This window comes from Ictidomys tridecemlineatus, chromosome 8, assembly GCF_052094955.1.
Source record: "Ictidomys tridecemlineatus isolate mIctTri1 chromosome 8, mIctTri1.hap1, whole genome shotgun sequence".
Taxonomy (NCBI): Eukaryota; Metazoa; Chordata; class Mammalia; order Rodentia; family Sciuridae; genus Ictidomys; species Ictidomys tridecemlineatus.
This window is the reverse complement of record NC_135484.1, coordinates 110,559,586-110,574,154: the sequence shown is the minus strand read 5'-3', so window position 1 is coordinate 110,574,154 and position 14,569 is coordinate 110,559,586.

Below are 14,569 nucleotides of genomic sequence, written 5' to 3'. Positions count from 1 at the left end.
GACAAGAAGAGACACAGGACACAGGGCCTGGGGCCCCAGATCCGGGCCATCTCCCAGGGTGGGATGCTCTGGGCAGATGGTGTAGACTAGAGCTCTCAGAAGCCAAGATGCAGAAAGGCTCCCTGAGCTGAGTCCAAGAGAGCAGCCAGGAGGGAAGAAGGAGAGGGGTGGCACGGCTGAGGCTTCCCAGGAAACTCGCGGTGAAGACCACGCCTCAGACAAAAGGGCCCTGACCCGCCAGGCCAAAGACTGCCCTTGACCATGGGGACTGTTACCCTCCCTCTATGAAAGCCCCAGGAACAGACCCTGACCACACCCCTCATGGCCCCCGTGGCCTTAGAACTCAGAGGGCCTGGGGTTTGGAAAGATCCCCAAGGACTGGTGAACCATACGGAGGCCTCAGAAATACATGCCATCCAGAGAATCGGCCATGTAACTTCCCCAGGTGGAGTCTGTACTTCTAACAGAGAATTTCATCTCGGAGATTGGTTTGCAGAAGCGCTGGGAGAGCAGTGAAGCCAAAACAGGGTGGTAAAGCTACCAGAATTTATTGAGAGCCACTATGACCTTAGGGCTGGCTAAAGGGACCATGGAGACTCTGTCACCAGGAGCCAGATGCCAAGGCCATTTGGCTGGAGCTGGAACCGTGTTGGCTGTTCACCCACCAGTTACTAACCAGGAATAGAGATGGGGGGACACCTGCTTCTCACTCTTTCTTTCCCCTGGTTTCCCACCACACCTCCCATGGACGGGTCCGTACAAGAAGCCACGAAGGCTGAGAAATGTGGCGTGCGGAAGGGCAGGCACGACGGTTGGAACATCTTTGTGGTCTCCCAAGCTCGTGTGGAAACTTAATCCTCTCTGAAACAGTATGAGAAGGTGTGGTCCCTCATAGGTGATGGAGTCAGAACCCCACCCTCCAGAGGGGGACCAGAAGCTCTGGATGAAGGTGTTCGTGTCTTCTGTCCTTCTACCTTCTGTCACGTGAGGCCACGGCCTTCCTCCCCTCCAGAGCATGCAACCATCAAGGTGCCACCTTGGGGAAACAGAGACGGGAACCTTATCAGGCAACAAAGCCGCCTGCCTCTTGACTGTGGACTCCACAGCTTCCAGCACAGTGAGAATTAATCTCTACTGTTTATAAATTTCCTGGCCTGTGTTATTCTGTTTAGCAGCTTAAACAAACTAAGCCGAAAGAAATAGATCTGAAAGCAAATAGGCATTGACCACAGTGTGTTCCAATCTTAGGAAGGTGATCTATGTTAGGACCTCAGGGGATCAATGACAAAACTCTTCTTCGCACCTCGCTCAGAACTTACTAAGAAATATATATATGGAAACCAAGAAGACACGAGGACCAAATTAGGACCTTTATTCTAGTGACACAGTAGAGATTATGGCTGTGAGGTCTCTCAGCCAGGGTGACTGGCTGAACTGTGTGCCTGGATCTGACAGATTTATGGAGGCTCCAGCAGAGCTGAACACTGGCTGTCTCATTCCCATGCCATTGTGGGGAGGAAATGTGTGCTGTCACCAGGGAGACACCCAAGTGGAGTCCACTCACCCCCGTTTGCCATTTGGAGAAATTGCCTTTTCCCAGGATGGAGGCCAGAGGAGAGGAGGGTGGCTTGGATGGAGGCTTTGCCATTTGGAACCCGAGACCCGGTGTTGTGAAGTCTTGGAGGCTCCAATTGGGAGTGCGGGAGCAATCCTGCCATCTGCCACTCGGTCATTGGCCTTTCTTGAGAGTCATCCTGATGAGGAGGAGCTTCAGGGGTGGCCCCGTCCACATTCCCACGGTGCCAATGACCCAAACACTGAATGAATCTGAAATTTTCCTGATTTCCTTTGCTCCCTCTGGGGCTTCACACCACATCTCCGATCCTTTTCCAACAAGAAATTTACTTCAACAAATATGGCCAGTACACCATCCTGAGAGGTAACTTCCCCAAGCTAAATACTTACCGTCCCTTTGATTTATTATTTTTTTTATTTGTCCCTAGTTTTCCAATGATTCAGCCCCCTCGTCACCTTTTCAGTGCAGATGGAGTTAATTGGCCAATGTCCTTCTTAAGCTTCTAGGACTAGCTATGTTAAGAAGTCGCCCTGTCTTCACTGCCATCCACGTGACTACAGTGGACCCCGCTCCCAGGGGCTTTATATTTACCATTGTTAACCCTTCTCACTTTTGCAATGGCAGGAAACTGAGACTCAGAGAATTTGTGACTTGTCCAGGATCAGGAGCAAGTGACTTTGGATTATCAGATTACAAAGCCAGTGTTCATTCCATGATGACCGGGTGCTGCGATGCTAAGGTGCTGGCCTTGACCGACCGGCCTGCATGCAGACTGACGTTGACAGTCACAAAGGCAAGGTGAGATCCCAAGGCCACCCATCTGCAGGCAGGGACAGGAGGACTGGAAAGGAACAAGAGGCTCCTGTGTGCTGGGCCCTCCTCCACCCATACCTGGACACTGTGTCCTGCTGTTAATGGTGACCCCCTGGCTTGGGCTGGGGGACATGAGTCAGTTTGGGAGCAGCCAGCCCGTCATCTTCGTCTCCCAACAGACCCAGGGATGTATGTGCACAGAGCAACAATGTCCCCTGGCTCCTGGCCCACAGGAAACCCGGAGCACAGAGCCACCGTTTCCTCATGTTTATTTTAATGTGTTTTAGGCAAATAGCTTCATCCCTGACTCTAGCTGAATAAAATCCTGAGCTGTTCCCAGCGCCTGAGACAGAAGGGAAATCATGTGTTAATAATTCATCAGAGGGGTGTGTGCGTGCATCGTGTGTGTGTGTGCGTGTGTAAGGCTACCTGAGAACTAGTCTCATATTTCTCATTTATAGGCCTCTGATACCATCCGACAGAAATCCGTTCTTAAGTGAAATATTGATAGCTTCCCTCTGCAATCTTAAGCACGCCTCCTAAATTGCTGTAATTAAGGCTGGCAAAGCGGGGTGGCAGCAGAGAGGAGAGACCTGGGGGCTGAGGCTGGGCCTAACACACGTGTGTGCGTGCACACATACACACATACACACACACACACACATAGTGCTGGTGATTAACACCCAGCAGCCCCGAGCAGAACTGAGGGCTGAACTCCCAAAGAAGAATCATCACCAAAGGACAGATCAGACTCTTGCTCCCAGCCCAGCACCCCCTCTCCATCCAAACCGACTTTGGGTCAAAACCCTCCTTCCTCCCCCTTGACAGTAGTCAAATGGTCACCTCCGTGTGTGTGGGTCACATGTGGGTACCACACTTTTGAGGACTCTAAGAATCAGGTCTTCTAGATAAGGAGGTACTCAGTCAGGGGGACAGCCACTGCCCTCCCTCAGGAGGGACACGGGGGTCTGCCTGAGTGAGTCTGCTGCTTGAGGATAGCATGTTGGGGTCCCTAATTAGAGGTGGTCACGGGGAGCAATAAGGGACAGGGAGGTGAGGCCGTGGGGACTGGATCCTCAAGGAGCTGTGGTGGGCCAGGAAAGATGAGGTCTGGGGACACAGGGACCCAGGGCAGGGAGCATAGTGCATGGAGCAGAGGGAGCAAGGGCCTGTGGGAGTGTGCGATGGTCACAGGGCCTGCCTCTGTCTGCTGCCCCAGGGTCTGGGGAGTCCGCTTCTCCTGGCTGCTCCTCTGTCCACCTTTTCCTCCTGTGGGTCCCTCCTCCTCCTCCCTCCCTTCTTTCTCTCCTGTCCTTCTCATCCTACCTTCTTTCCCCGTTGCTCACCCATTGCCCAAGCAGAAGCTGGAGCAATGGTAAACATTTATCAGAAAGGCTTTAATTAAAACGTTAAACACTCCACACTCCGCTGCAGCCCAAGCCACTTTCCCAGCACTCAGGCCTCACAGCAGTTAATTATTTAAAGTAAAGTAATGCCATTCCCGCTCTGCACACGAGAGATTAACATATTAATGGGAGGTAATTATGCTATAGCACCTGCAGCCCTCTCCCTGGAAGCCTCAGTGGCTGTCCCCCAGAAGATGGGGATTGCTGCACCTGCTCGGGGGTCCCTCTCCTTCTAGGTCCCTAGGGGGAAGCAGGAGGAGGCCAGGCACCCTTCTCCTGGAAACCCTTTCTCCCTGTGAGAATGCTCCATCTTAATCAGAAAATGCAAGAACCCGAGAAGGAGGGATGGGGAACCAAGTGTGCTGGTAGGGAAGTTTCCTTCAGACAGGGCGGGAGAGAGATCAGGGAGAAAAGGGAGCTGAGTGTGGCCTGGGGACAGGGACCACATGGAATTGTTGGGGAAGTGTTTTCAGCAGCTGATAAAGGAGGACACGTGCCTGGGGAAATGGGGCGGATGAGGGGGAAACCAGACCCGGGATGAAGTCCGTTGGAGGAGCTGTGAGTCTGGATCATGTGAGCTCAGTTATTCATCCATTTATTGATTTGGTCCTTAACAATCCCCTGTGCGTGAGCGGAGTCCACCGTCTCAGGCGACAGCCACGCACCCCATCATCTGTGTGGACATCTGGTCTCCAGACTGTCATGAGACAGAGGCCTCTGGTCTCAGCCTTGTTAAAGGGAAGGATGACAGGGGCGGGAGGCACAGGGAGAAGCAGGACAGACAGCTCCTCGCGTGTTCACCACCTGCCTAGGACAGGCAGGCACGGAGATGCTGACCTGCTGGACCTAGAAGGCCCGCCACACCACCGGGTTGGGCCAGACGTCTCCTTTTGGAGTTGGGTTAGCCTTACTTTTTAAGTCCAGAGTGGTTGATCTGTGTAACAAAACTGGACCAAGCCCCCCAGAAACCCCTTTAGGGGTGACATCAGACAAGGAATATTGTCCACAAGAATGAATGCTCCTGTGTTCAATGCCCACCGAGACCAGGAGCCCACGTGTTATGGTTTGGAAGTGAGGTGTCCCCCAAAAGCTCATGATTGAGACAACGTAAGAAGACTTAGAGGAGAAATGATTGGATTATCAGAGCCTTAACCCAGTCAGTGAATTAATCCCCTGATGAGGATTAACTGAGTGATAACTGAAAGCAGGTAGGATGTGGATGGAGGTTCGTCTATGGGGGCCATGGCTTTGGGGTATATATTTTGTATGTGGTCAGTGGAGCCTCTCTGACCATGGTGTGAGTTGCTTCCCTCCCCGACTCTTCCACATGATGTTTGACTTCACCTCAAGCCCTGAGGAATGGAGCCTGCTGTCTGCACGGAGACCTCTGAACCCAGGTGTCCCCAAATACATTTTCCTCCCCTAAAATTGTTCCGGTGATCTTTGAGTCTCAGCAGTGAAAAGGCCGACTAAAACACCATGTTTGCCCAGCACCGGCAGGATGCCAGGCACCCAGCTGGCACTGCGGGGACCCACTCAGAGTTTAACAGGCACAGGGAGAGAGTCTGATCACGTCATCTCCCCGGGATGAGAAGGTATTGGCATTAGGATGCAGTAGAGTGACTGATAAAAGCTGGCCTGCTAACGGTCAGAAAAAGCTGTTTACCTTGGGCCGGCAGACAAGAGCCAGCGTCTTCAGAACAGGCCCCAGTTGAGTTGAGACAGGTGACCCGGAGTTTCTTTGGGATTTTTACCATCCATAGGTGATCCACTAAGTAATCATTCACTTGCAGATTATTGAAAATTAACTCCCATTACCCAGCCGGAGGCATTAAAAATAAAAGAGGGGGGGGCGGGGAATATTATGTTCTTCACCTTCTAATCTGCAGAAAAAAGTCCTTTCCTATTTAGAATCCATATTCCAGTGTTTTTGCTTCCATGTAGCAGACAAGACAAGTAGACTGGGAATCCCAAGAGGGGATGTGGTATAGTTGGTGCATTTTTCTGAGAAGAGAATTCCCTGCTCTCTGGGAAGCCACAGTCTACAGAGAAACATGGCCCCGTCCTTAGGGAGCCCCACTCTGAGGGGACACAGCCCTGGGCTGAGATCCCTCATATCTCATAGAGGCCATATTATAAGCATATTTCAGAGTGAGGGATAAAGAAAAGGCCCGGAACAATTTAAGGGCTCTAATACTAAACCACATCAGACCGTCACACTGTAGGCACTGGAGAGAGATGGGGTGGGGCCGTGCCAGCTCCACCCAGCAGCCTTGGGGCCAGTCTCCCTCCTCGGCAGCCCCCCCCCAACTCCCAATTTCCTGCTGAATTCAGGCAGCACTGGGTACAAACCTTTCTGGGATCAATTAGTATTCTAAACATGAAATTAATTTATCCTACAAATATGAGAACCTAGTAATTTGTTTCACTTTTATTTTATTGTCAGATAGGATTCATTTTCTACATGATTTTATGGTTGGATAGGATTCATGAGAATTTTTTCCCCAACTTCTTCTTTAAAAAAAGAAAAGGGCCCTCTCCGCGCAGCTGGCTCTGAGCTGGTCTCCGCTTTCCCTTTGGTTTCTCCTGGCGAGGCCCCTGCCTGCCTCACCTTGCATCCCCAAAGCCCCGGGGAATTCTCCTCCGTTTTATTTTAATTCCCACCTCTGAAGAGCCGGGGACTCAAGTGGAGATAAATCTTTCTAGAAGCTCCTGCAATGGAACCTTTGTTAATGGAGTGGTCGAGAGAGTCAGCAGCTCCGAGGCTCCTCCGTGTTATTTACTGACACCATGACCCTCGCTTTCTCAGAATAACAACTATCATTTATTTAGCACCTACCTGGGGCTGGGTGCTGGTCCAGGCCACTGACATTGGTTGTCTCTGTCACTTTGACTTCTGCCTGTGTCCTCCTTTCCACCAGATCACTAGAAGCAGATCCTTGGGGGGGGGGGGTGTGCTCAGTCCCTGTCTGTATAGGGTCCCTAAATGCCAACACTAGCCTATTTTCCAAGGCTGTTTCTGCTTTGATCACTGTCTGCTTTGTCTGGTGTCCTGCTCACCAACCTCAGCTGCACTGTCATATTCAGGCCCCTGCAGATCTCGCCTTTGATGACACAAGCAGGACCTGGGGCTACATCTCCCCTGCCAGCTGAGACCTCCAAAGACAGAGGCAAGATCTCCACCATCAGACTGCAGTCTCCCGGAGAGCACAGGCTAGATCTCCTTGACCAGCCAGGGTGAGGTCAAACTGCACTCCTCCTGCAGGCAAGCCTGTGTCCCCCCTGCTCAGACTCGGATCAGACCTAGGCTGGGAGGGGCTGCATCTCAGGGTCCTACCCTCTGCCACAGGCCAGGTCACCTTATTGCAATTTCTCTCTCTGCCCTGCTTCTCTTTTAATAGCACAGACCCTGACTATAATTAATCATACCCATAATTATCTGTTTAATCTCTGTCTCCCCTCTAGGCTATGAAGTTTGGGAGGGCCCGGAGGAGTCTGGGCTGTTCACTGCTGTCTCCTAGCACCTACCACACTGCCTGGCACACAGAGGTCCCCAGTAAATATTCATCTACTCAATGAACAAATAAAAGAATGAAGTGTTCCAGGTACCCACGTGGTCATGGAGACCCAGGATTCAGAACCCAGGTGTCCACCAGGGCCAAGACAATTCCTAAAGTACAGAGTAGGATCTCATATGGTTCTCCCAGCAGCTGTGTGAGAGGAGAACATGGGGCCGTGGAATGGAGGCATTTGGAAGCAAGACCACCTGGGTCTGGAGCTCACCTGTGCTCCTCGCCAGCTTGGGAGCTGGAGCCAAGTGTCTTAATGCCTCCACACTGGAACCCTTAACTACCTACCTCATAGATGTGGGTCTCATAAAAACCATAAAGCACTTGGGGTGGCACCCGGGACACAGTAGGTACTCCATTCATGATGCTGCTATGATTACCATCACCTCTGTGCAAGCAATGGGACCAAGGCTTCCAGGCTAATGGATGATCAAGCAGAGTCACAAGTTCTGGACTGGGACTCCTGGTCTTGAACCCTGCTGGCCATCTGTCTTCCTTCCCTTCCATGCTAGAGTCATGCATCCTGATTAAAAATGATCAGCGGAGGTCTTAGGGGGATATGAGCCCCTCTGACAGATTTGGAGAAACTGACCAATGAGGAGCAGGTCCTGCTTCTGGTGGGCAACAGGAAGAAGGACAAGAGGAAAACCAGGCCAGGGCTGAGACCCGGCCCCCAGGAGAGTCTACTGTGATTGAGGCTGAGGACAAGGTCCCAAGATGGCCACAGGCCCTAGCCATCCAGCCCCATCACCTCTTTGAACTCAACTCCTATGGTCTTTACCTTAATTACACAGGTTGGATATACTTCGGCTTCCAGGCCTTTACATGTCCCACTACAGGGACCCAGGGCCATCAGTGACAGCCATGATGAATCGTAAACTCGCCGCGCTTGTCGCCAATCACTTCCATCTTGGACAGTGCCTAAAAGTGAGTCTTTCTAGCTGGTCAAGGGACTGGAGAATAAAGACTGGGTTAGTCTCCGTTCCCCAAGAAGCAGAAGCCGAGAGGAAAGAGAAGCCTGTGTGCAGAATGGGGAGAGAGGCGGAGGCGGCTGGGAGAACAGTCCGTCCCATGCCACTCTGAGCTCTGCAGGGGACAGTGGGAAAGGGCTTAGCAGTGCGCTTTGAAGAAAGTTTGAGCAATAGGGTTCCGCCATCCAGGACCCTCGAGCCAAAGTCAACGTGTCCCTTTCCCCATCTCACAGGAATGATGGGCCTTAAGGACCCAGCCATCGTTCCAGGAAGTGGGTACTTGGTGGCGGCCCATGGGAAGTGGGGCCTCCAGCCAGCGCTGGTGGACGGGAGATGTAGAAGGGGATACCCTGCCTCCCACACAGAGAACCCACAGCCTGGGGGGAGATGCAGCCCGTTCTCAGGGAGCTCTGGTCTTTGCCCCTGCTCACCTTGAAGTGGTTTTGAGATGCAGCAACCAGGCCGACAGGCCAACTCCCTGCAGAAGGTCTCAGAAGCACATTTTCATGGCCACCAAAGGCCAGAAACCTCTACAGCCGACACCCTGCCTGCCTCCACTGCCCTATCAAGTGACATGGCTCAGGATTCCCTCCCCGGAGGCACTGCAGGCCTAGAGATGGGGTGGGCCCACTGGGAGATCTACTGCCAGAAGCCACATCCAAGGGCCTCGGTGGAGAAACACAGCATCCACGGGGGCTTCCTCCTCCAGCACAACTAATGGCTCCTGGGTCTAGCTTCTCTGGTTTGGGTGACCTTTCTGTCAGGCCTTCTGTGTCACAACCTTGACTGTGATGGGAAAGTGCCAGGGTCATGACCTTCCAGGGACAGGCCAGGTACCAGGAAGCCAAGGGGATTCCGCACCAGGGGGCTCCAGCCCCGACAACCAGCCCATTCTCTCTCCTTCCCACTGTTTGCTGCAGAAGAAACGCCAGCCCAGAGCCTGGCTCCCCACGGGCCCTCCTGCCAAGGCGCTCCGCCCCCTGCTCCTCTCGTTCCTCTGATCTTGTGCTCCACCGTGGACACGCTGCCTCGGATGCCATCAGAATGGGCTGGTTACATAACCTGCCTCCTCACTGGTGTCGAGTCTCACTCGCTGGAGAGGTTCCAAATTAATGATCTATTATTCATGCCTTCCACCGTCTCTCTCCACAGACAACGTCAAAGGGAAGAAAAGCTACATGGGAAGGAGAGGAGAGGAAAGGGGTCTCCTTACGACCCAGCCGGGGCCAGAGAGCAGGATGGATCCTGAACGGGGCCCTAACCTGACAGAGCCCTCAGGGTGTCTCTGGGGAGCTGGTGTCCTTGGCTTTCTGCCATCCAAGGTGACCCATAGAAGGGACAAGGAGACAGCTACCGGGGCCTGAGAAGCTCCCAGGGTTTACCAGATGAGAGTGAGTCACTTGGACTTGTGACTTCAGACTTTTTTCCACCTCTCCAAAGTAGAGCACCTTCCTAGACACTGGGGTGGGGCTGGCAGACAGGAGGCGTAGAAAGAGAACACCTTGCCTCCCACACAGAGAACTCACAGCCTGAGGGAGATGTGGCCCTGTCCTCAGGGAGCCCCGGGACCCTCGAGAGCAGATTTCTATCCTGCTAGGATCCTGGAAGAAAGAAACACTGATCCTGCTCCCCTAGACTTTGAAAACGTGGTTTTCTGGGTGCCACAAAAAGATGTTGGTTAATGTTAGATTAAAAACTACAAGACGAGGATAAAAAGGCCTAAAAGACACCCAGAATGTTCCTTCTCAAGGTTCATGGGAGTATATTAAAGAGCCATTTGTCAGTAGTACTTTTTACTTAGTGGGAAATGACGCCGTAGTTTTCAGTTGAATGGAGCAAACAGAATACGTCGTTGAGTTCTGATCCCTCTGAGGAGTCTAAGATGTAAGTAAAAGAGAAAATAAATAAGTAGAGATAATTATTAACTCTAAGAAAATTAAAAATAGTCCAAGAAAGGAAACATGCTCACACAAGGCTCTTTCCTAAATGGTATTTACAGACTCATAAATGCCGATGGAAATAGCAAACACTTATTTTTAACAACAACAAAAAAAATTGTGATAAAACTATCCTGGGAGACTTGTAGGGAGTGTGATGACGTTGTTGGGGCTGTGACAGGAGGAAAAATATAGGAGTGTGAAATGCTCAGACTCCATAGTAGTAAGTCAACAGATAATGCCTCAAAGTCAAAACTCAAGAGCCAACAAGAAGGAAGGAATAGCACAAGAAACAGCTAAAACGTGGAAGCTTGTCCCCGGGAGAGGGACGTGCATGGGAGGGTTGGCCACTCTCCTGCTGTGTTATAAACCTGTTGACTTAAATATGCACAAAACCTTGCTCAAAATAAAGAGCCATCTATTTGGTCATGGAGGATGCTGTCAAATCCTTACCATCTGCAAGACCATGAGCACCATGTTGTTGATCCAATCCATGGACCAAGTATCAAAGCAGCAGCCGAGGAAGGAGACCACCTGGGAGCCACTGCCCCAGGCCCTCTCCTCAGAGGCCAGGATGCTGCTGCAGCCCACCTGCCTGGGCATGTGCCATGCGGTAGTGCAGAGCCACAGCCAGAGAAGCTGGCTCCAGAGGAAACACGTCAGCCGTGGACATTCTCCAAGTAAAAGATCCAGTGGGTCCAGGGAGAACGTCTGCCTTTCAGAGCATGAAGAATTAAATTATTTTTCTTTCGTCCACCCCTCTGAAGTTTTTAAAGCATGTTCACATGTTATGGGAAATACTGTCCTCCAGCCCTGTCTTAGTCCGAGCCCTGGCTTGGGCTGCTGTAACAAAATGCCACAGACTGGGTAATTTATGAACAACAGAAATCTATTGCTCACAGTTCCGGAGGCCAGGACGATCAAGATCAAGGTGCTGGTGGGTTTGGTATCTGAGGAGGGCTGGCTGTCTCCTTAAGAGATGGTGTGTCTGTGTGTCCTCCCATAGCAGAGGGGCTCATGAGCTCCTTTGGGCCTTTTGGTTTTTATAAGAACACTAATCCGATGTAGGAGGCCGGAGGCTTCGTGGGCTAATCACCTCTTGAAGGCTCCACTTCCTAGAACTGTGACATTGGAGAACTAGGGGAACCCAAACATGCAGCCCACAGCCAGGCCCTACCAGTCCCCTAATGCTCTTCTCCTTTTATGGCCCCTGAACTAGAGTTCAAAGAATCAAGCCTTTAAGGGGCAGAGGCTATTGTGCCCGATGTTCTCAGCCACGGTGGCACTTTGGAGTTCCCCAAAACAGGCCTGACAGAAGACTCGTGCCCGGGGCCACATACAACTGAATTTGAATTTTTGAATTTTGTCGGTGACCTAAAGTCTCGCCCTGGGTGACTGTCATACTATACACCAGGCTCCCTCTCGTCCTTTTTAATCAATCAAGTGCCACGTTCCGCTCCTCAACACACACTCTTTTGTGGACATCAGAGAATTTGCAAGAGCAAGCAGCACCGGCGTTTCAGTGGTTGAAAGACAAAGATGTATTTGACATTCACACCAAGTCCACCGAGGGCCTGGCGTCTCCCCAGGGCAGCTGCCCTCCATATGGCACTCAGTGTCCCCAGGACTCTCGCCCTGCCCAAATTACAGGCCTTACACAGGCCACTTCCACCTACAACCTGTTGAGTAGCCAAACAGGAATCAGGTGTCCCCACATAATAAGCCTGCAGGTGGCCGGTGTAATATTTTCCTGTGTCCCAGAGGCAACCCGGCTATGGGTCGGCACTGGTGACATCAACCGCCCGCTCCATGCCACCCTGCTGCGCTGGCGACTCCCTGCTCTCTGCACTGAGCCCCCTTGCCTAGCCACCGACCGTCCTCATTATCTGTCATTGTATTTGGCACTTACAGTTGGTTCATTAAGACTTTTCCCAGTCTTTTCATTTTCTCTCTGGTGAATAATTTAATCTCCTGGACTTTGGGCAAAGCAGCAAGAGGAACTCCTGTCGTAGCCAACGGAGGAGAATTTAGCAGAAAAGTCGGAGGGGCGGGACCCCTGAGGACGAGGTGGTGACCTCTGAGCATTGGGTGTTGCCAGGGCAGGGAGCTGGCCCTGGGACTTTGAAAACATTGTTTTCAAAAGTTCCTCAACCTGAGAAAATTGGAGTCAAAAATTGAAGTCCAGTGAGGAGCGCTGGGCCTCTCGGCAGGAGAAGGGTGACCTTGGAGCTGCTAATCACCTTAATGAGGGGATGAGAAGTATTGAAAAGGACCACAGTGTGCACGGGAGCCCAGATCTTGGAAGGACTTGTACAAGAGACAGAAGCGTTGCCTCCTCTGAGCTCCCACCGTACCCTGAGCAGGCAGGGTCCCTGCCATCCACACAGTATTATAACTTCTTGCTGATACGGTGACTTATTTCATTTTAAAGATATATAACACTTACTATGTACCAGGCAATGTGTGCTGAATTAGTCCATTTGGTGTTGCTATAACACAATCCCTGAGACTGGGTACTTTATACACAAAGCACTTAGCTCACAGTTTTGAAGGCTGAAGGCCCAAGAGCGAGTGGTCCCATTTGTAGTGCAGCCTCTAATGAGAGGCCCCACCCCCATCAGTGTCACAACAAGACAGAGAAGCAGAAAGGAAAACATCTGTGTGAAGAAGGGACCGCACGTTATGGCCTTGCTTTATCACAGCCCACGCTGGCTTGAGAGGACCACCCATGCCTCAGACCAGAATTGGTCCCTTCCAAAGGTGGTGTCCCCATGACCTTACCACCTCCCACCGGGCTCCACCTCTTAAAGTCTCCACCTCAATACTGCCACACAGGGACCACGCTTCCAGCTCATGAATTTTCGGGGGACACCCTCAAACCGCATCCAAGCCTTCACTTACTCTCATTACAACCCCGTGCGGTCCCTCTCTCCCTTTGTGGATGGGAGGTCCAGGTGCAGGAACGTGTTCAAGGTCATCCCTAGGGAGGGGCAGAGCTCCCAGCTGCTTCATGACAGGGTCACATTTGCATGTGCCCAGTAACTACCCACAGGGAGCTCACAGGAAGTGTCCAAGGGCCTCCAGATGATGGAGTCTGTCTGCTTCCCTCTGAAGCTTCACTGCCTGGTTCAGCTCCCAGTTCTACCATTTACTGGCAAAGCAGATTATTCACCTGTCTGCACCTGGTTTTTCACCTGTCAGGTGATGTTGCTAAGGGGACTCACAGGGTTGTGGTGACGACCAATTAATCAATCTGTGTAGGGTTCAGCACAATACCCAGCACAGAGGAAAAACTCAAAACGTCTTGCGTTCACAGTCTGTGTTCTAGCCCACAGAGCACAAGCCTGTGGAGGTTCACACTTCTCACTCCTGACACGGCCTAGAGTGTGTTAGGCAGAGAACCCTAAGTATTGCCCTAAAAGAGGGATTGTTATTTATATTAACACTCCTTGACAAAATTCAGCCTCTTAAAACAACACTCTTTCCTTTCCCACAGTCCCCGGGGGTCAGAAGTCCAGGAAGAGCCCAGCTGGGTCCTCTGCTGGAGGACTGGATCTGCCACCAAGATGGCAGCCAGGCTGGGGTCTCGTCTGAAGCTCTGCCCAACGGGATCTGCTCCTGAGCTCCCCGCCCCGTGCTCCTTGGCAGGATTCAGTTCTTCCGTGGTTGTCGGGCTGACAGTGCCCACTCCTCGCTGGACACTGGCTGGGGGTGGCCCTTGGCCTCTTGCCATGGGGATCTCTCCAGCTCACTCCACCGGAGCACGTGGAGGTCAAGGTCGGTAACGCAGCCACAGAAGCATGATCCTGTCCCTTGGCCATTTCCTACTGGTTAGAGACAAGCCATTCACCAGGCCCTGCTCACCCGGAAGGGGAGGGGAATCACACAGGACATCGACAGCAAGAAGCAGGAGGCAGGGGTTGGTGGCCGAAGCTGCCCACCACCACCACCACGTTCAGACACGTTTGTTGACCTAACTCAGGAGGCAGCTCTGCTTCCGATGAGAGCGGGCACAGGGGACAGGCTGCTGCTCAGGGTTCTGCCTCTAGGACCTTGGTTTCCGCTCCCATAAAATGAGCAGACTAGATGAGGGGAGGCCTAAGGTGCCCCCCATCCAACGCTTGAGAGTTCTAGCTCCTTTGAATTTCACAGATCTTAATTCAATTAAGCTGATGAGGCTCCATTTCTCTGCACTCTTGGAAAGCAGCCAGACACAGGATCATGTCAGTCCCTTCCGGGTTCCCAGATGGATGGGGGTGATGATGGCTAGACTCTGCCTCTCTCCCCAGCAGCCCCG